This window comes from Mauremys mutica, chromosome 19 (genome assembly GCF_020497125.1).
Source record: "Mauremys mutica isolate MM-2020 ecotype Southern chromosome 19, ASM2049712v1, whole genome shotgun sequence".
In the NCBI taxonomy this organism is placed as follows: Eukaryota; Metazoa; Chordata; order Testudines; family Geoemydidae; genus Mauremys; species Mauremys mutica.
In genome coordinates this window covers 20,994,865-21,015,505 of record NC_059090.1, presented here as the reverse complement: position 1 = coordinate 21,015,505, position 20,641 = coordinate 20,994,865, and the positions used below count along the sequence as shown (strand labels likewise).

The following is a 20,641-nucleotide window of genomic DNA, read 5'->3' as shown; positions in this document are numbered from 1 at the left end:
TAGCTGTGGCGCGGGGGGGGGGGGGGGGGGGATATTACGTGTAGATGCGCCGTAGGCATCTACAAGCGGGCGTGTGCCCGTGTGTTTTTTTTGTGTGTGTGTGCATCGGGAGGGCGGTGTGCGCACACATCTGTGCCAAGATAGTGCGCGTGCATAGACGCCTGTGTGTGCTAGCAAGTTGTGTGTGCGCGCGTGATGTGTGTACAATGAGAGAGCAATCTGAAAGCGACCCTGCCCCCCCCCCCCGCATACAATGCTGTATTGATTTAACGTGCCTTGCAAAGGGCGTGCTGGCGCCGTGCTGCAAAGTGGCTTTTGACTAGCAGTTCAAGGCCCGGACTCTTCTTTGCAACCCCCTAATGTTATAAGAAATAGAGGGCGGGCGGGGGGGGGGGAGAGAAACTCTATCACTCCAGCCCTACGCCAGATACTGGACACTGAATCTAGGTGGGGCCCACCACCGCGAGCGGTGCAGGCCAATCGATGCAGCTGCGAAAGGCGGCTGAACTTAGCAGACCGCGAAGGGGCGTCAGAGCAGGCAACTGCCAGGCACCGGGAGGCTTGAACTATTTGGGGGCGGCCGCGCGGCGCATCGCCGTTTTAAATCCCTGGCAGGCGGCGTTCCGCGGGGGATGGAGCTCCACAATCCCACGCCAAAAGCCCCGGGGTGAGTGATGACCGGCCTGGACCGCGGCACCGCGTTCAGCGCTTCCCCGCTGCACTGGGGGGGGGGGTTGTTTTGCAACTCACTGAGTTTTCTGGGGAAGTGACACGGGGGGGGGGGTGTCGCTGCTTTGTGCCCGGGGAGGGGGGCTGATGAGGATCAAACTTTGAAGGGGACCCAGGCAGTCACCCCTCTGTTCTGGGGGAGTCAGCCAGGCGGGGTTGCGTTTTCTCAGTGGGAGCGATCTCAAGGCACCGTCCGTTGTTTCTCCTAGCGATGGGGGGGGGGGGGGGAGGGATGGCAAAGCCTCCAGCGGGAGAGGGTTTGATACCGGGGGGAATTTAGGGTGCTGCAGGGAGACAATGACAGTCCCTTTAAAAAATTCCGCAGCCTGCTGACTGCTGAGTTTTACCCAGGATTCTAACTAATCCCCTGACAAGTTATTCATCAGCTTTGCGCGTTAAAAAGCCCCCCCCCTGGTCTGCATGCTTCAAGGTTGGCTCTTCCCTCCCCGGGAAGACTGATCCGGAGGGTTGTTTACTGGGCGCCTGGATGCAGATAATCTTGAAGGAAAATCCTGAGTCTGTTTGCAAAGGGATTATGGCCGGGCACCCCCCCCCCGTCCCCTGGATAGATAGTCTGCTAGAGGGTGTCACCCGGAGGGGTTAAAGGCGCAGGAGCCATTGTTTGGGGGTGGGGAGGGGGTGTGTGTGTCCCTTTTAAGAGGTCCATTTGGAGATCTGTTCTGATTAACCGGGGGCTGCGTTTGCTGAAGAGGGGCTTGGCGCCAGGCGGCTGAGACTCCACAATAAAGACCCGTCTCTTGTCACTTCATATTTACCCAAAAATCTTCAAACAGCGCCCTGCAATCCTCCCAAGGCTCCTGCCCCTGCCGCCGGATCGTCGGCCCAGACGCTTCCCTGGGAGATTGGGGAGGGGGGTGCCGGGAGATCGCCCCCTCCCACCCCAAGGAACTGTCCCAAGCCCCCAATAATCCTGATGAACGCAGGGCAAATGCCGGTCCCCTCCCTCCTCCTCCAGAGAAATGCCTCCCCCCTTCCCCTCCCCTGCACGCCTCGGGCTGGTGAATAGAAGCGTGTGACCCCTAGATGGCCGCCAAGGCAGCCTGCGAGTGCCCCTGCGCGGGGAGAGCCCGGAGGGGGAGCGAGATTCCGCCTGAGCCCGGGGCTGTTCCCAGCTCCAGCTTTCTACGCCGTTCCTCCGCGGCGCGCCGCAAAGCGCAGGCCGGCTAGAGGGAGCGTCCTCCAGCCGCGGCAAGCTGGGATCGCTGCAGACTGGAGGGGAGGGCTGGGTCCGTCTCACTCGCCTGGTGCGCCGGGAAACAGATCTGGCCCTCCGGAGCAAGGGCTGGCCCTGCTGTCCTTAAGGCGCGGTGCGTGTGAGGAACACGCCGGGGACCCGGCACCCGCCCGTCCACACGGTCATGCCTGGCTCCGCATCATCCAGCGACCCCGGGCCGGCTGCAACCTCTGGCCCGCGGCGAACCTGGGCCCTTACTCTGCCCTGTCTGCCCCCCGGGATCCCTGTCACTCCCCTGTACGCTTGTGCAAGCAACCCCCCTTCCTCCCTTCAGGGCTGGGGGCGAATTCACTGCTGCGCCTGCGGGGGGCTTGATCCTGGTCTGTTCTCCCTTAGCCAGCCAGGTGAGGACACAGGCGTGGGGCTGATGGCGAGCTGGAGCAGCAGGCACCTAAAGCCGAGCAAGGGTCAGCTCCCCGCTTGCCCCCCGGTGGTTGAGGGCAGCCCCTGGCTGGCGCCACAGGGGAAACCGAATCAAAGCCCCGCACTGGTTATCCAGGACACTGCACCACGTGCCATTGTCCTGCGGCAGGTTCGCCTCTTGCCGTTGTCCAGGGTGGTTTTATCGCTCCCTTCCTTGCTGCTCGATGGGGGAGAATAAGAACCCAGCCTGGCCCCTTACCAAATCCAACCCCACACCCTGGGTCTTGCGCCCTGCTGCTGAGGCCCGGAAGGAGCTGGAGCAGGGAGCGCTCGGAGGGGTGCGGGAGGTCACTGGAACTCACCAGAGCGCAGGGGATTGTTAAAGCACCAGGGGAAGGTGTTAGGATGGGGGGGGGGGGTCAGGACGTGTTGACATTTAGACACAATTTGGACTTTGGATTTGCGCCTCTGCGGAAATGTGCTGACGGCAGCGGCATTCGAGTCCAAACAAAACGGAGCTTTTGCCGCAAAGCAAAATCGGTGCGTTTTAGTCCCGGGGGGGCTTTGCCAACAGCCCGAGGGGCAGCTCTGGTGCTGAACGTCCTGGCGACTTTCACATCTTGTCTGAAGGAGCAAAACGCAAACTTCGACTCTGGCTGATAATAAACGCAGCTGTTGTGAATTAATGCCGACCCCTTTACAAAGCAGCTACCGTGCAATAAATAAATCATCTGAATCATCCCCTTACTTCATCTCTGAAAATCCTACAGAGGGTTGTTTTGGGGAGCCATCCATGTATATTCTTCTCTGCTGCCTGAAAGAGTTCAGGGGCGGTTGCATGCCGCAGTTAAGAGGAGGTGATGACTGTAAACTGCTTCGCCTACAAACACAAACGAAAGGCCAGTCCTCTCGCTGAAATTCGGCGTGACAATAATATTTCGCACTGGGTGTATTGAGGACATTAACTCGAATCAATCCGGGATCCTTTTTCACCGGAACCCGAGTGTCCTGGCCTTATGAAGCCCAGGCGGATAAAGCTGCACATGCAACCTGCAACAAGGCAGCCTCAGATCGAGAAAAAAATCACAGTTCCTCCCGGTATCACCCAGAACAATTTACTCCGTATTTTTAATTACCTCTAGCTGGGGGCTGGGGGGAAGTGTTAGAAAAATCTATTTGCAACAACACTTCTAAGTGTTCCAGAAAGCAGGCTGCTCCGATTCTTTACAGTCTCCTAATTCGTTTGAACAGGATACATAATAAAATAATAATAATTAATAATAATTCATCTCTCCTCTTGCGCCCACTCCAGCACCACCACCATATCCAAGCCGTGCTTGGATATATGTTATATAATTACAGATGAGGAACAAGGGAAAGAAAGAGGGGGATGTATATACCTACACGGTGCCTAAACAGATTCAGAACTTGTTTGATCAAAAATACCTTTCTCCTTATTCACCTAGGCAGCCGTAATTAACAATCACCGTATTCATTAAATCTGTTAATACACCCGCCCTCCTTAAAACCCAGAGTTACTTATTCCCTTTTTATTCCTATAAAAATTCGATTGCATGACTGACTTTGTTAGCTGCTAAAATCCCACACACAAAAGGGGGGGTTTATATTCGGCATTTCCCTTCTGTGATGGATCAAACTGGAGGTCTACCTGTACAGCACAGGACAGAGGAGTAGGAATTGCTGACCTTGCTAAATGTAAACGGAGAGAGGAAAAACTCTTCTGAAAATAATTTGTAAAAAATCAGCGTGAATACAAAGACTGAAGCCATGCAAATGCGAATCCTAAAGACAGTGGAACTACTGAGATGTGTGTGTGTGTTGGGGGGGGGTGTTGTAAGGCACTTGAGATTCCCTTTACAAAAATTACAAAAAATCTCCCCCCTGGTGATTGTGTGAGATTTTTGGCCTACTTGATTTTATAATAATTACGGCCTTCTACTAACTGTAGAGAGGTGAGGTTGTGAAAGTGTACGTGGAGGAGTCCTTCATCGTACATAGGGCACCCCCACGTGGGATGGGGCTAATGGAGCACTGTAGGGGGGTTACATGTCTAGGATCACACCGCACGAAGTTCAGTCGGAAGCCAGGGGAAAGATTGGGAGTCTCTCTGCTCCACAAATACGCAAGAACATTCTTCTTTTTGTCCTCTGCGTTTTGATCGAATCATTTCTCTGCCATTTCCTTCTCCTGTAACCTTCTGGGACTAGCTCTCTTTTTAATGATGACTTATCTTAGATAAATAGAGACGATTTCCTAAGAGTAACCCCTATCCTCGAGGTGAAACAGTGGTAAGGGGTGGGGGATCAGGAGGGGAAAAGGGCCACTTACAGTTGTTTACAAGGCCTGGGTTTCTTTGCACGTCTTCTGTTTGTCCTTCCCCCCCTCTCCCGCTTAGCCTTGGGCTTTACCATCAGGACTGCAGATCGCTAAAAGGTGACACTTTATGAAACACGAAACAGACTCCCAGCATGAAGGGAGGCGTAGCTTAGATCACCGACCGCCGCGGGTTCATTTCAAAGAGGAGAAGCCAGGGGGGAAGAGGAGAAAGACTCGGGCATCACAATAGATTACTGCTATCAATATAAAGCACTATGTTGAGCTTCCACACGGCGTGTCTGCTGGAAAACCCGCGGCCTGAATCCCAGGGTGTCAGTCTTGCAACAGAGTCTTTTAAGGAGATTCCTCCCCGGTGCCCCCAGTTAGCCGGGACACAGCTCCCCTCCCGAAAAAGTTGAAGCAAACATCTAAACTTCCAACCGAATTTCCCGTTCCCTTTTCTCTCTGCCCCGCTTTCATCTTTGCCCATCTCCGCTCCTCGCCCCCTTTCTATTTTTAACTTGTAGACTTAGGCCCTGGCGCCAGGCCGTTTAAGACCTGTCAAAGTCCTTCATATTTCCCTCATGTCACATGGACCCTTCTCCGCTCGCTCCCCCTCTTCATGCAAAGCCGGTCGTTTGGGTCTGGGAGTTCGTGAGCGAATGCAATTTGCTCTTCTCCGCGGCTGTGCTGTCTCTGTGACCTCAGTCAGCAGGGCTGCTGGTGTCCTGTCCGGTGCACTTAGACAAATTGCGAGTGATTGATGAAAAATAACAATTCTCACAAGCGGCAACTCCCCTCTCCCCTTCCCTCCTCTCCGCCTCAGCCTGGGCTCGGTAGGAAATGAACACACTCAGCTCGGAGCAGAACACAAATGCCCGCCACAGGTTGAAACAAACAAACGGGGGAGAGAGGTAGGTCCCGTCACTACCCCCATCTACGCTGTTTGTTTGTTTCAACCTGCGGCGGGCATGTCTCCAGCCTCTCTATAAGGAGAGAGAGGCACAGGCAGCCATTTAATTATTGTTGAGAGACAGACAGAAAAATCAGTGTTCAGGAAAGGGGTTTTTAAAGGGAAATTGGCAACGTTGTTTTCCCCAAATATCCCAGCAGCCCCACGGAGACAGAAATCAGAAATCTAGCCTCATGGCTGGAGGGGTGAAAACATCATCTAAGTGGTATCTGTTCTCCAGGACAAAGAAACCCAACGTGTAACGACCTCAACTAGAGGCATGTGATATAAGGGGCCAATATTTCAGACCGCCGAGGGGGGGGGGGGGCTAACCTGAGATGTCAGCAATAATCGATCTGAACTTTCACTGGGAGGGGGGTCTCCTACCCCTTACCAAAAAAAACAGACTGGACGGTGGTGTCCTTCCCGTATTGGCTCAGGCTCCAGAGAGCTGCCCTTTCTGCCTGGATTGCAGGATCAGGCAGAAAAGCAGATAAGGTGGAGACAGCTGAGGGATTGCCATGGCTAATTTTAAGATAAATCTGGGTGCCATCAGCGCCTGGGCTGAAAATCGAGCTTCTGCTGACACTTCGCCCTAAGGGACGGGCCGTGTCACTTCTCCAAAAGCAGAGCGGGGGGGGGGGGGGAGTACGATGAGGGAAACTCAGAGCCAGGGAGTGGGGTGATTTTTAAGGCAGCTGTGATGAGTGAGAGCCGGACAGACTCAGGCCGAGTTCTTCCTCGCGTGGCGCGTGGCGTGGGGCGAGAAAGAGTCAGGTGGGAGTGGGCTTGAAATACACGCCTGCCCCCACCGCACCACCCCGCTCACTAGCACCCCAGGAGCTCAGGAGACGCGGCAGGGAAGTGGTGTTAGTTTGCCCGGGGCGCTGGTTGGGGAGCCGCGGCTGCTCAGGAGCAAGCAAGAGCGACTTTCTGCCCGGCCGGAGTGACTCCTGCTTCCTGCTCCGCAGCCTGCGGCGGGGCCGTGAGAAAAGAGGAGCACGTGGGATTCACCCTAAGGGGCGGCCCCCGAAAGGAACCAGGGAAGAAAAGGGGAACGATTTGGCAACGGCCAACAGGTGCGCAGAGTGACCCCCCCCCGGCTGGGTCTATAGCCCCCCCCCCCAGAGAACAATGTTCGATTGTCCCGTCAAATAAAACTGTAAAAATCACCGTCCGGCTCTTGGTGCGGTTGCTCCACCTCGCGCTCTCTTTTCGGTGGGATTTGAACGACACCGGGGCCACTTCCTAAAATACTGGGAGATATTTCATCTGGCAAACGGTCCGTGAAAAGGTACATCGGAAACGCATTGGGAATGAACTGTAAATTGAGCCTACACTCCTAACATAGATATGTGTGTGTGTCTGTGTGTGTGTGTATATATCAATGTACCCTCTGTACAGGTGTGTGTATGCTCATTGAGGACATAGAATTTTCTCTATTTTATCTATACACACACACACACTAATTATACTCCTAATATATGCCTAATTTATATATATTGAGCCTATATAAATTGACGCTATGCTCCTAACACACACACACACACACACATAAGATCAATATATATAAATTAGGCATATATTAGGAGTACAATTAGTGTGTGTGTGTATAGAGAAAATAGAGAAAATTCTATTTCCTCAGTGATCATACACACACATGTTCAGAGGTAGATTGAGATAGACACACACAGAGGTAGAGAGATTTAGACATATACACACGCATACCTACAGAGGTAGAGAGATCTACTTCTAGCTAGATTCGAATTTAATCGATATTAATGATACATCTCAGTTCCAGGGCTATTTATTACCCAAGATGCCCTCCGGGTAAATACACAGGGCCCAACCCCCCGCCATGTGTATGTTATTTTGAGGCGATAATTCCATCGAAGTAACTATAGAGGTTTCGCCCTGTGGCTTCGCTTCGCCAAAAGCCAAGCCGCGAACCCGTGGCAGGTGAGGAAAGAGCCGCCCCCGGAGCTGCCGCGGAGAAGACACGTGCGCCCCAAGAGAGCGACCAGCTTAGAAACCTCATTTCTCTGCCACCTCGGTCGGGGAGAGTGACACAAAATGGGTCACTTGATTCAATGCTGTCCTAGAGCCCAACCGCTTAGACTAGAGAGTCTCGAGAATGAATGCGCTGTGCGCCCCTGGAGTCCCGCCGCATTCAGCTCCGGCCGGGCAATTACCCACCCTGGTCCCGGCGCCGTCCCCTGCCTGTTGCCCCATCCCCTGGGTGCAAACCCCTCCTGCTCAGGGAAGCGCTGCCGTGTTTGGCCCTGCTTGGAGACAGGACAGGTCTGAGCAGCCTTTCCTGCTGCAGCGATTAACGCAGCTCACTGCGGCTGGCGAGAACTTTGATGGTTCAGTATGAAACATGTCTAATATTTTATTCATCGCCTTTGTCTCTGTCTCCCTCTGAACACTGTCCGGCTGCTTTTCAGCAATCGGCTTAATAACCTGAGATGCAGCAGCCTCCCTGGTTTCTGCCTAGCAGATGGGCTTGCCACTGGATTTGTCACTTCTTTGCAACATATGTTATTTTATACCCGCGCACGCCGCGGAAAGCACTCGCGGTATTTGACAGGAGCCAGGCAATCCGCTCCATGCAGGAGAAAAGTCGATTTCCTCAAGGATCACGCCCCTGAATGGCCAGGGTTGGGTTGTAAAGCTGATAGGCGCGTTGTGTAGAGACAATCAGCTTGGCCATGGCCAGGATTTTACCGGGCACAAGTTGTTACCCTCCCACCCCCAGCCCGGGGGCTCCGAGTGTTGTGGAAGTCAGCTGGGGGGTGGAGAGCAGAGATACAGCAGGGAAGGCAAACGGGTCGGACAAACCACTCCAGAAGATGCTGTCAAGGCAAATGTAATGGGGACCAGAGAAGTTGGGCCGAGTGGCCTATAGATTTGGGGTTTTTTTTCTCCCTCAAGAGGTGACAACGGTGCTTGTAACTCGGATCAGATTTAGATCCAGGGAAGACTGAGTGTGGCCAGTGTCCATGAGAACCACCCTGGCAATATATCCCTATCTGCACACACACGCACGCTTTACAGCCAGGCTGCAAAATCCCAGACACGGGGGTTCACCCCTCACCCTTATTCTTCTCTGTTTACGTGTTCCAAGAACTGCCCCCTTCCCGCTGGGCCGCCTCCCTTCCCTGCAGCGCCTGGCCTGGCAAACGCCCTCCCCTCCCACCCCTGCCGAGGCGACGGAGCTGGAAATCCAGTTACCACCCTCACATTCCAGTTTCACTCCGGCCTCCCGAGCGCTCCCTGTCTCCTGCCCCGGCCGCTTCTCCTGTCGCCTGTCAGGCGGGGGCTCTGGGCCTTCGACCGGCAGGGACCCCCAGCAATCAAGGCAAGATCCTGGAAGGGCGATTCCTCATCCCTAAGGGGCGGGTATTTAAACAGCAGCACCGGCTATTTGCTCCCCACCAGAACCTCCCCCACCCCGCGCCCCAGCGTTTGCAGGTGGACTGGAAGAGATTCCTGCTCATTCCAGGGTCCTTTCTACAGCCCAGCGCTGAACCACCTGGGGTTTCAAGCATGCACATACTAGAGTGAACTATGCACTTTTGAGACGTACGCACCCCCCCCCCCCTTTGCTTACAGCCGTGAACCTATTGCCTTTATTTTCCCTTTAGCGTTTAACTCTATTTGATGTCAGTTACGCCCTAAGAGAAATCCAGAATCGCCGCTGTTTGACACACACCTTAGATAAGAACCCATGTGCTTTTAGAACCGTATCCACGCCCAGTCAGCAGCCGGAGATTTCACACGGACCTACCTCGCGAGCTGTTTTAGGGCCACATGTAAAATTGACCCGTCCACTTTCTCTTAGCGGCCGGGTTCATCTTTTCAGGAAGACTGTGAGGAATCCCTTTAAAGTGCCCCACGTTTTTAATCCGGCGTCCGTTTTAATCACGACCATTTCCCACCATGTTTTTTTCAGATTGTTTAGATTTCTCTCCGCCTTTAAAGAAAATATTTCCAGTAATCCAGATTTCTGGAAAATAACAACAGGCGGGGAGACAGAGACACAAACTCGACTCCTCTTTATTTATCCAGAGTGGAGCAACGTATAAACACAGTGTCCAGACTGTTTGTCAGGAAAAGTTGCATGTAAACCTATTCCTTTGGCGCTTATCCCCCGGGACAACAAAGCCTTGGAGCCTCACATGTGCGGTGCAGTATGGTTGGCATTGTCCGCCCGCATTTCGGGCACCACGATGCGCGATTTCTACATCACGTCTGGCTTACTGACTACTGACAGGCTCGTATGGTAGGGCTCGAAATCCTGCCAGGAGAGCTGCGAGAGCCTGCAAAAGGGCAGGAGAGGAGCATTCAGAGCTGGGCACCAACGTTTGACCCTCTGGAGGGAAGTTCTCTGCCATTCCTGGAGGGCGAAATGTCACCAGGAAACACTTGCTAGGGTGTTATAAGGCGGTGAGGGCTGCGAGGGTGGAAGTCAAAGGAAAGACCCCCCCCCCTCCCCAGTCACACGGTGTGTACAAAACTCAGATCAGCCTTTCCTACAGCCACGCACATTCTGTGGATTCCTTCTGGCCTGAAGCGCGCGTGGGAGGCGGTGTGTATCCAGATCTAGCCGTGTAGACAGACTGGATGTAATGGTCAGTCAGGGGAGATATTTTTTTTCCACCCTGTACAAAGCCCTCCCCCTCCCTTTTACCGCCACTATTTTCTAACGCTTTGATCATTGAGCTCTGACCTTGTTCTCAACAGTCCAGCAGGTTGATTGATTTTCAATTACAAAAGTCTTCACTGAGTTGGGACGAAATTAACCCTTTTTAGTGTGTGTCTCCCGCCTCCCCCATGGGACTCCAGCTCCGGGACTTCATTAACCCTTGCTGCGTTCACACTTCAGAAACTAGACTGACGTATAAAAGCCAAATCGATCTATTCCCCACTGTCGGTCAGACACCCGGCCCTCAGCCACCCACCCCGCTCTGGCTCCTGTTCCGTTTCCTTAAAAGGACAGACACGGATTTCCAGTGGCAGCTTTTTCGAAATGCTCTGAAGGCTCGGGGCTGGGGGACCAGCCCTGTGCGAAACAGGAGCTGGTATTTAAAAATCGTTTCAATCCCAGTGTTTAAAAATTCCATTTGAAAAAGTATGTCAGAGCCCAGTACACGGGGCTATGCAGCATAATCAGACAAGGGATAATGGCATTACCCCTCACTCCATTATTCTAATGGGATCTGGGCAAAACTCAGGCAGTAACCTCGCCCTAAATCATACACGTGTGTATCTATCCGCATATACCCTATGCTGACATCTAATTCAAGTATAGGTGTATACGGTGTCGTTTGTACACGCCTATCGCTGTGTGTATTATGTATATTTTGTAGAGACACCAGACCTGCACAGAAACAGCATTCGGAGCCCATTTGAAAACATTCAGTTTCACCCTCTTTTCTTCCATTGACACCAGCTCCTCTCAATGTATTTACACACTGACATAAACACGAGTTTGCTGACGCTAACGATTACCAAGATTTTGTTGGAGGGGGGGGGGAGTGGAGTCATTTGGGGAGTCTGATGGTGTGTTTTGGATAAATGTTTAGACATCGGTTCCTTAGCAACGGCACCGGTTTGCGACACCCATCCATCACACACACACACAAATCCAAACATGCAACTTACTTGTGCGTGTAAGTTACAATAAACAGAAAACGCCCGCTGGCTTCCAACAAAATAGGAGTGAGAAAAGAACCACTTTGGATCTAAATTATTTTATACGCAAGAACAGCCAAATGGTACGTCACCCTTTAGCCAGTCTGTCTGCGTGTGCACCCCTCTACACCCATAGCCAGGGACGGCGCCAGGTAGACCGAGATGTGTATGTAGAGTTCTCAGACAGAGATGGCTCGATAGGTGTTCATCAATATAGCAACATACATAAACGAAGCTATATCTAATAGATACAGCTCTTGAGATATAGGTGGACCTGGATACATAGACCCCTAGACTTTTCTCAACGGTGTGTCTCGTCTGGGTCTAATGACCCGCGGATTGCTAGCATGCCTTTCTTTTCGAAGTAACCTGCAGATTATTGTCTCAAGAGTTGTTCCTGTGAACCGCTGGGTTTTGAGCGGGGAAAAAGCCCCCTCGGGGGAAAGGGGACACAGAACAATCTCCCCAGTTGTTCTCGGGAACTGAGCTACAATCTAGTGCCAGAACCACTAAAGCCAGAGCTCGTATTTGTTGTTAGCTCCGCGTTTAAATAAAAGAGATTAACAAACGGTGCTATTTGCTAAAATCATGCTGTCGGGCGCTCCCCCCTCCCTCCTTTTCGGGATTAAAAGTGAGGATTTGAGACTGTAAAACAGTCTGACCTGGATCGTTACAATAACAGCAGGGACACCCCCCCCCCGCACACACACACACACACACACACACACAATCATGTAAGCCCGACAGCTCGCTAGAAATGAATGGGAAGCATCAGGCGAGGAGACTGAACAAGCAGTGAAGTTTCTGAAAGCATCTTTTGGATGTGATCAAATTCATGAATGACCGGGGAAGCGGGGGGGGGGGGGGCTTGTTTTGAGCGAAATGAAACGAGAAACAAAAAACAACCATTCCCAGCATTTTTTTGCAACACACACATGCGATCGCTGGCCAGGGAGCAGCCGCTGGATGCCCGGCTGCCCGAGATCAATTCCCTTCATTATTCGTTTGTAAAAGACCCCCTGAAAACTGGTCCCTACAGATACAGACCCCCCCACCCCCCCCTTTAAACACCTGTCCTCTGACGCCGAGACCAAACCCCCGCAGAGTGCCTGGTGCAAACCCCCCGTGTCTCACCTCCCCACCGGACACGGGCCGCTCACACAGATCCCCGTGTGCCGGGTCTCTAACACCCCGGCCGGGCATCTGCAGAGCCAGCGACTGCGGCCTCCCGCCCTGCTCCTCCTAATCAGGACAATATGGACCTGGCACATTTGAACTCTCCCCTTTCTCTAATTCGGATGGCGGGGAGAAGCAGTTCCAGATGGGCAGGCTGCTCCCACGGCGAATAAAGAGGCAGGTAGACTGGATCCCGGGGTGATTACTGACTCCCGGGGTCAATTTGCTGGCTGGCTGTTCGGTCACCGTCTTTCCCTATTTCTGGGGTATGCCCGCCCCCCCTTTGTTCCTTTCTCCAGCAGAATGAAAGGCGCCGTGTAAACCCAAAAGCACCACCGTGCCCCAGCGGAGGATACGCTCCACAGGTGATTGAAACCAGTTGAAAGGGAAAATACGGAGCCCACAGGAAAACTCGTAGCGAGCTATTTGTGTCTGTCTGTTTGACTAGTCTGGGAGCGGGGATGGAGGGGTGGAGCTGGCTACTCGATGCAGGAACAGGGCACCGAGAAACCACCTGCATCTGCCGGGTTTAGCAGACCTCGCAGAGAGGCATCCGGCCAGCTTTGTGCAAGGGACTTCTCAGGAGCCCGAGACTGGGCTGGAGAGGTTGCAGCACAAAAAAGCAGCTCAGGAGGGCTGTGTGGGGGAAATGGCTCTCGGCCGGTTGAAATGTACCCTTCGGCGGCGAAGTACCAGCGAGTCACTTCTGCCTCCGTTGATTTCAGAGTTTAAATCCGATTCTAGCGGAGACGGAAGGCGAGCTCCTGGGTGTAAGGGGGATAGATCCGAAATTCGGATTCCCGGGGCTAACCAATGAATTCGGTTCAGTTCTGAAGCTCACCAGTTCCGTAACGATTTCGTTAGGCGAGTCTCTCCGCGGATCGCCTCATTCTGTGAATTGATCGGGAACAGTTTACATGCCAGTTGCGTTGCTTTGTTGTCAGAGGTCAGAGAAAGCACCCTGCTCCCTGACCGGCTAAGCGCACACAATTCGCTTTCCATTTGATTTCCACCAATAATCGTGTCAGCAAACTAGATGCTGGGAATGCTCGGGGGGAGGAGGTGCGCAGACCCTGCCGCGCTGAAATCGTTTTCCAAACGGGCACACATCGGATTTTGTGGCCCAACTTTAATAATGGTTAATATGGGAATTTGAAAAGCGCCAGGACAATACCGGGCAACTTTCTCTGTGTCCGTTGCCGGATTTTTAGATTGGGTTTCACTCCAGCTCCTTTTGCATTCGCTTCCCACAAGGATTTCCTCGCCCGGGTGTGTTTGCCCCACGCATCCAACCCGGGAACAGAAGTCCCCCGTATGGCACCTGTGGCCAAGCAAAGCCGCGTATGAAACACTCGCGAAGCGCCCGCGATCAAGCCATACAACAATCCGAATTTCAAACCACAAATCCACGGGAGGAAATACTGACCCGCTCCTAGAGACCGTGTGAGCAGGACAAGGGGCTTAATTCAGTGTGAATTACCTGAGCTCAGGGAAATGACCCCCCTCCTTTCTACAAACCAGGCTTCAGGGATAGCCGCGCCCCCAAGGCAAAGAGAGGGCGCAAACTTGGCGGGTCTAAAAGCCAAGGGGAGAGACCCGCTCCGCATCATGGCGCTGCAGTGTGAACGCAGGGCGACACCGCTGCCAGCAATGCGCTAGGCTGGCTTGCAGAGCGTGTGCAGGGGAGGGAGACTCCGAGGCCAATCCAATCCCAGTCCCAGGTCGGAGACTACAGGAGTGCCCTCCATGTGCCCATCCCAAGTCCAGTTATCGCCCAGTTCACCGATACACTCTGGCTCCAGAATGCAAATGGCTAATTGCGGCTCCAGGCACAGCTAGACAAGTGCTCCCTGGCCTCCTGCAGGCAGGGGCCTGTTCCATGCACCCCCATACCAAGGAGTGTGTTAAACAAGCTACTCAGGCTGCAAGGGGAGCCAGGGTTTGCCAGCTGTCCTGCCCCACCACTCCCAAGCTCAAGGTTTCCTTTCCTCCCTCCTTTAGGCTCAGACTCCCTCCTCCCTGCTCAGAGGGGCAGGGGAACAGAGGGAGCAAGGCAGTGCTTAATTGGTGCCAGCCGGGCTTGCATTTTTACACCGCTTCTTGCAAATGCCAGCGCTCCCCCGGTTTGGCATTTCATCCTGAGGTCTTGCAAATCCAAAATGCCACTAATCTAGAGCTGGGAGGGGCCCATTGTGCCAGGGACTGTCCAAAGGCCTGCTGAGAGCCAGCCCCTGCTCTGAACAGCTTACAGGCTGAACAGAGGAAGGATGAGGCCAGGGGAACACAGAGAGGTGAAGTGGCTTGACCAAGGTCAGAAACCTGGTCAATGGCCAAGTCAGCAACTAGAACCCAGGTCTCCCGACTCCCAGCCCAGTGCACTAGTCATTGGCTCACTCACTGCCTCGCTGATCTGTGAACAAACATTGTTTATCTGGAAGAAATGAAACCTGAATTTGAACCATCCCTGATCTGGATTTTGCAAGCAGCTCACCGTGTGTCGTATCGCTGGACAAAACAGAAATAAAGACGGTCCCTGCCTGAAAGCAGCTTACATTCTAAACGCCATTCCGAGAGATGGGCCGATATAGAGGCAGTGGCGTATCATCTATAGAATAGTTCATTTGATGTCTTTTGTTAGCTAGCAATTTACATCTTGAAAGCCCCGCACTAGGACTGAACTATACGTCTGTGCAGCCAGAGTCCTAGTTGTGGGCTAAAAGTTGGACTTGCATGGCAGATAGGCCTTCTGCTGCCCCTCTGCCGGGGGTGGGGGGGCTTTTCACTATACAACTGCTACGTAGCATTACTCCTGCTGCTGTCTGTTTTCTACCAGTGGCATTTTCAAAAGCACCTACATGACTTAGGTGCACCTCCCGCTGCCTGGCCCAAGCGTTAGTCACAAGAGAAAGCAGGATCTGGGAGCTAAGGGTGAGTGAACCAGGTGCATCGTGTTTCACTATGTTTTCGTCCCATCTGTTTTTTTCTCAGCTTCCTTGTTTGTACATGGACCTTCCAGAGAACAAGATTGGCATCAACATTCCCGCTGCACTAAGGAGAACTTTGCTCGACGTATCTCACCTCTCAACGTTTGGTCCTCCTCTGTTGAGCAGCATGGCAAGGTGGCGCTCAGGGTTCATTGCCTTTGGACACCAAAATCCAGGTAACGCCATACCATGCACTGTGCACAAATCAAGGGCTTGCCTTCTCGCTAGGTCGCTAATCTCTTGGGCACATGGTACTTTAAAACCTGTATCAAAGAGAGAAAAGCTGAAAGGGAAGAAAAGCCAGTGAGCACAATGACCTTCCCCGCTGCTTTCTCTGCACACACTCAGCGCCAGATAGAGATCAACTCATCTCCACAGAGAAAATACAGTCACACACTGTAAAAGGCCACAGTGTCTGCAATTGATTCTGACATGGAATTGGGTCTCACTGGGGTTAAGGGAAACCTTTAAACATTGCACATAGTAATAGCCCCAGTTTTATAACCAACAATAATTGGCCTCCCTAGTATTCTCTTCCTCTGTGTTGAAAACAAACCCTGCCCTTGGTTCAGTTGGCCTCTCTAGTTACCACTATCTGTCTCATAGTCTTCAAATCTCACCTTAGGACACTACCTATTCAGGAAATCCCTCCTCCATTTGTCTGAGCACTGTCTTGTCTTACAGAGGACCTGATACTGCAAGGCTCCCCGATGCCTCTTGAGATGAAGAGGATTGCATCATTAAAGTGCTGAGAAAAGGCCAGAGTAACATGACTTTCCTGTTGAGATTCTCTCAGAAGTTCCTCTGCTTTCCTTGGGGCTCCTCACACTTGAACTCCTGAAGAGTCATTCGGCCTCAGCAGCCGTGCGGCACCGTGGCCTCTGGGGTCAAAGACATTTCTAGCCCATGAGGCAATAAGGACAATGGGGTTTATTTTCCTCTTTGACGCAGCTTGGAAGCAATGCACATCCCATCTTCTCTGGGCTGGAAGAATTGTTTCACACTAGCAGGTTCAAGCTTCTTTGTTAGCTACGGTGGACATCTTTCTAAAACCTTTACTCTTGTTCAGCCACATGTTACTGGGTGGAATTTTATGGCCTGAATTACTCAGGTCCGATTCGATTATGCTAGTGGTCCTTCCTGGACATAAATGGAGGGATAATGTAATAAATTCTGGCTCATGTTGGTTAACCTCTCCTAACTTGCCATGCACACACATTAAGGTGTAGGCAGTGCAACCTAGCGGTCAGAGCAGGAGTCTGGCCTAGTGGTCAGAGTAGACTCAGCAGGCAGAGCAGACAAGCCAATGGTTGGAGCCAGATGTCAGGACAGAACCAAACAGGATAGCCTGAGTTGTGGTCAGGAGGCAAGCCAGTGGTCAGGACCAGAGGCAGGCAGGGACTAGGCTGGAGCAGAGCAGGCAAATGGGGGAGGATGGGCTAGACGGGAAGCAGGTGTGGTGCAGCTGCAGGCATGGGACACATTGAGCAGCTGTTGCTACAGGGTTTCTATGGTGATCTGTTGGCCCTTTTGACCAACCAGGAAGCACAGTCACTTAGTGCAGGTTTATTGGGCTCAGCCCAGCCTGGGGGTAGCTGAGTTCCTGGCACACACGTTGCAAAAGTGACAACATCATGTGTTCACCTGCTATGATGTCACCAATGCTCATGGCTTTAACACGCGTGTCACAATGGGTCGTCTTTGTCTTGAAGCTCCAGCTCTTGGAATCATGGGGTTAAATGTTCATTAAAAAAATCAAAGCAAGTTCCTAGCTCTCGGGTTTGCGCAGAACAGCTTGAAAATATGACCCAAGTGCATCTAAAAGGCTCACAATCTAGAAGGCAAATAAAAAGAACCCGTTTAAAAAAATGCATGAATTTTATGTCAGTCTCATGATTTTAAGGTGTGTGATTTTTGATGTGTATATATTTGGGGTTGGCACTGTTGGCCCAGCCCGACACAAAGCTCACTTGAACACTGTAATGCTAGGAGTAGGAATAATTTAAGGAGCAGTTACATGCTCCAGGCAATTGCATATGTGGGGAAATGACTTTCCCCCTTCATTGGTTAAGCTGCTGGGCTTTCAGCATAAGGGAGTTCCATGTAAACCAAAGTTCAGAGAAGGTTTGTTTAGAAAGGCGAGGGAAGTGAACGAGCAGAAAAGGCTCAGTTTCATCATGATCCAATTCCTTCCATGACTGTGCCATGGAATACCCACAACTTGGGGAGGAAGCAGGATCAAGGCAACCTGTTTTCTGCTATGCATTGCAGTTGCTGCAGTCACCAGTCAGAATCTGGCTCAGAACCTTCAGGCTGCAGCTAAGTCTTGCCAAAGTCATTTCCCACATTGTCTGAAAGTTAATGCGCTCACTTACGTTTTTTTTTCTTTTTAGCATATTGGCTTAATCCGTCAAATATCAAATATCACGGGAAATACCAAGATTAATGTAATGTAACTATTGGCCTTTATATGTTCAGGATCTTTTCCTGGGGTTATTAATGTCTTTGCAAGGGGAATTCAGGGACACAGGCCTTCTCTTGTCAAACGTCTAAGTGGAATTTTCAGAGAAAAGAGAAGCAGGTATTTCAATGATGTCGTACAATGCCTGGATCAAAATTGAAAATACCATTGTCTCATTTGCACATGGTATTCTGGTTATCTTATGACACAACGAGGAAGTAGACACAAGCCAGCATTTTTCACAGGTTACCCATGAGGAGATGGAGGAGAGAGATTAAGTGACTTGCCCCAGGGCAGAGATCTAGGAGCCAGGATCCGAATGCGGGAGTTGCTGGCATCCAGCCCTATGCTCAGCCCTCCCACCACTCTAGCATTCTTTGTCTGTTTTAAAATTGGTTATAGATGCTAAGCAGTGAATCAGCTACTACAATGGGAATGGTGGGCTGTTGGTAAATTGTTTTCATTCTATTTCTAGCAATAGTAACTACCTGAAGGAAAGCACTTGGATACTATACAAAGAAAAAAATATTGTGGTTTGAGCCATTACCAGTTCATGTTTTACGAGTGCTAATTTAAAAAAAATAATAATTTCTTCTCCTCTTTATAGATTGGGTTTTAATGTGAGGATATTTAGGGTTTTTTTGTTCAATTGTATTCAGGGCCAGCTCCAGGCACCAGCGAAGGAAACAGGTGCCTGGGGCGGCCAATAGAAAGGGGCGGCACTCCATCCGGTAGTGGGGTGGCACATCAGGGTTATCATCAGCTGATCAAGCACTTTGCATTAGTCGTCGTCGGCAATTCGGTGGCGGGTCCTTCACTCCGTCTCTTCTTCTTCAGCGGGAGCTCAATCGCTTTTTTGTTTTGTTTTTTCCTGCCGCTTCAGGATGCAAAAAAGCTGGAGCCGGCCCTGATTGTATTAATTAGAAATTAATTTCAAATGACTGTTAACCATACAACTGGCCTGTGGCTAGTCTAAGTATTTGTACTTAGGTACATTAAAAGCAACTTCGTTATCATGAAGTGCCTCAGAAAATTCAAAATCTCCTCGCTGATTTATGTGGGCCTTTATTAGTTATTATTGCATGGCACTGCCAGCCAGGGGCCCTGGTTAAGGATCACCCCATTGTGTCAGGTGCTGTACAGACATATAGGAAGAAGACTGCCCCCCAAAAGCCCACAAGCTAGGTTATGAGAAAGTGTAACAGGTGTGTGAGAAAACCAAATGAGGGCATGGGGGCAGGGAGCACACGATACCAGTAAAGTAAATTATATTGCATCGTCATTCTGATACCCATCGTTTATACCATGGGCAACAATAATCATGCACACGCACTAGCCAGATTCACTGATCTTTCGCACAAAACTAAACTGGAGCTGGAGCTGGAGCTAGGCAACATTTTTCATGCAATTTTCTTCTTTTTTTTTTGGCAAAAAAGGGTAATTACAGAGTTGGGTTAACTGAATCCATTTGTGAACTTAGGTCGATTTTGGCAAAGTGTTTCACTTGAAAAAATAAAAATAAAAATTTGGTACTGGTTCACGTGGGCATTTCCAAAATGAAATGTTGCAACTTTTCATTTCAGAAAGATGTATTATGTTGAAATTGATTTTAAAACCGATTAAAAACATTATAAGACCTTCAAAATTGAAACAAAATGTTTTGTTCAACCCCAAACTAAATTTTTTCAACTTTTTCATTTTGTTGAAATTTTTTTATTTCAGCTCAACCTGAAACAATTAAAAATGATTATTTTTTTGGTTTGACCATTGACCCCCAAAACCCTGGTCATTCGCATGGCTCTATTAGTAGCAATAACAGCCCAGGTATCCAGGCTGACTGGTGGGTCAGAACCTTTGGAAGATAAAGGCAGTGGAGATAGTTACGGTTGTTTCCTTTGATGAGAACAAATGGTTATTTGCGGACATTGTTCAGTGGCCTTATCCATTTCCCAAGCTTTCTTTCCATGGCTAATATAACTCCACCCTTTACTATTTGAGGCCTATTGCTTGGCTCTGATTGCTGTTACTTCACTGATTACAAGGGCATGGGCTGTCACTTCGAAGCTATTCTGTGCTTGCAGGACTCAGATAACCCAGGCTCCAGAAGGCTCTCCATGGAGCAAGGTTTATCACTCAGACAAAATTTTCACAGTATGTATCCCCTGTGATGAAAGCTTTACGTTGTCTGCCTGTTAAACCGCTGATCCATTACAAGACAGCATGGTATTTTTTGGTATGAACGACTGTCTTCCTGATGGGCCAAATACAGTCCTGGTCAAAGGGGCACAATTCCCATTAACTTCAATGGGTGTTTTAGCCGCTTAGGCCGAGATTGGATTTGTTCCCCGGTGCCTTGCCATACCCTGATGACATGTAGCTCTAGCTCAAGATTAGAGGTGGCCTTAGGACTTGTATCTGCTATATTGTCTGACTAGGGAAGCCTTTTTTTCACATAAAAAGCTGGATTCTGCAAGGTGCCGAGTGCCTCCTATGCAGTGCTGAGCATTCACAGCTTCCAGTGACTTCGGAGACTCTCTGCACCCTGGGCCCAAGGTTTGCCATGGCACATTGCAGGGCAGGCCTTATACTGCACATGGCTTCCAGCAAAAGTGAGGCCTTCAGCTGCCAGAAGTGGGATGGAAGAGAAGAATTCAGGTCATGAATTCCCTTCCCATCCAGCCCCATTG

General features: G+C 51.0%; 1 long non-coding RNA gene across 1 annotated transcript; it reads left to right on the top strand.

The window, feature by feature from the left end:
- Positions 1 to 428: 428 nt before the first annotated feature.
- LOC123352920 lies at positions 429 to 19,599 on the top strand. Its single transcript, XR_006574318.1, has 3 exons — positions 429 to 667; positions 15,498 to 15,669; positions 16,178 to 19,599. It is a non-coding gene; the product is annotated as an uncharacterized LOC123352920 (long non-coding RNA).
- Positions 19,600 to 20,641: the final 1,042 nt, after the last annotated feature.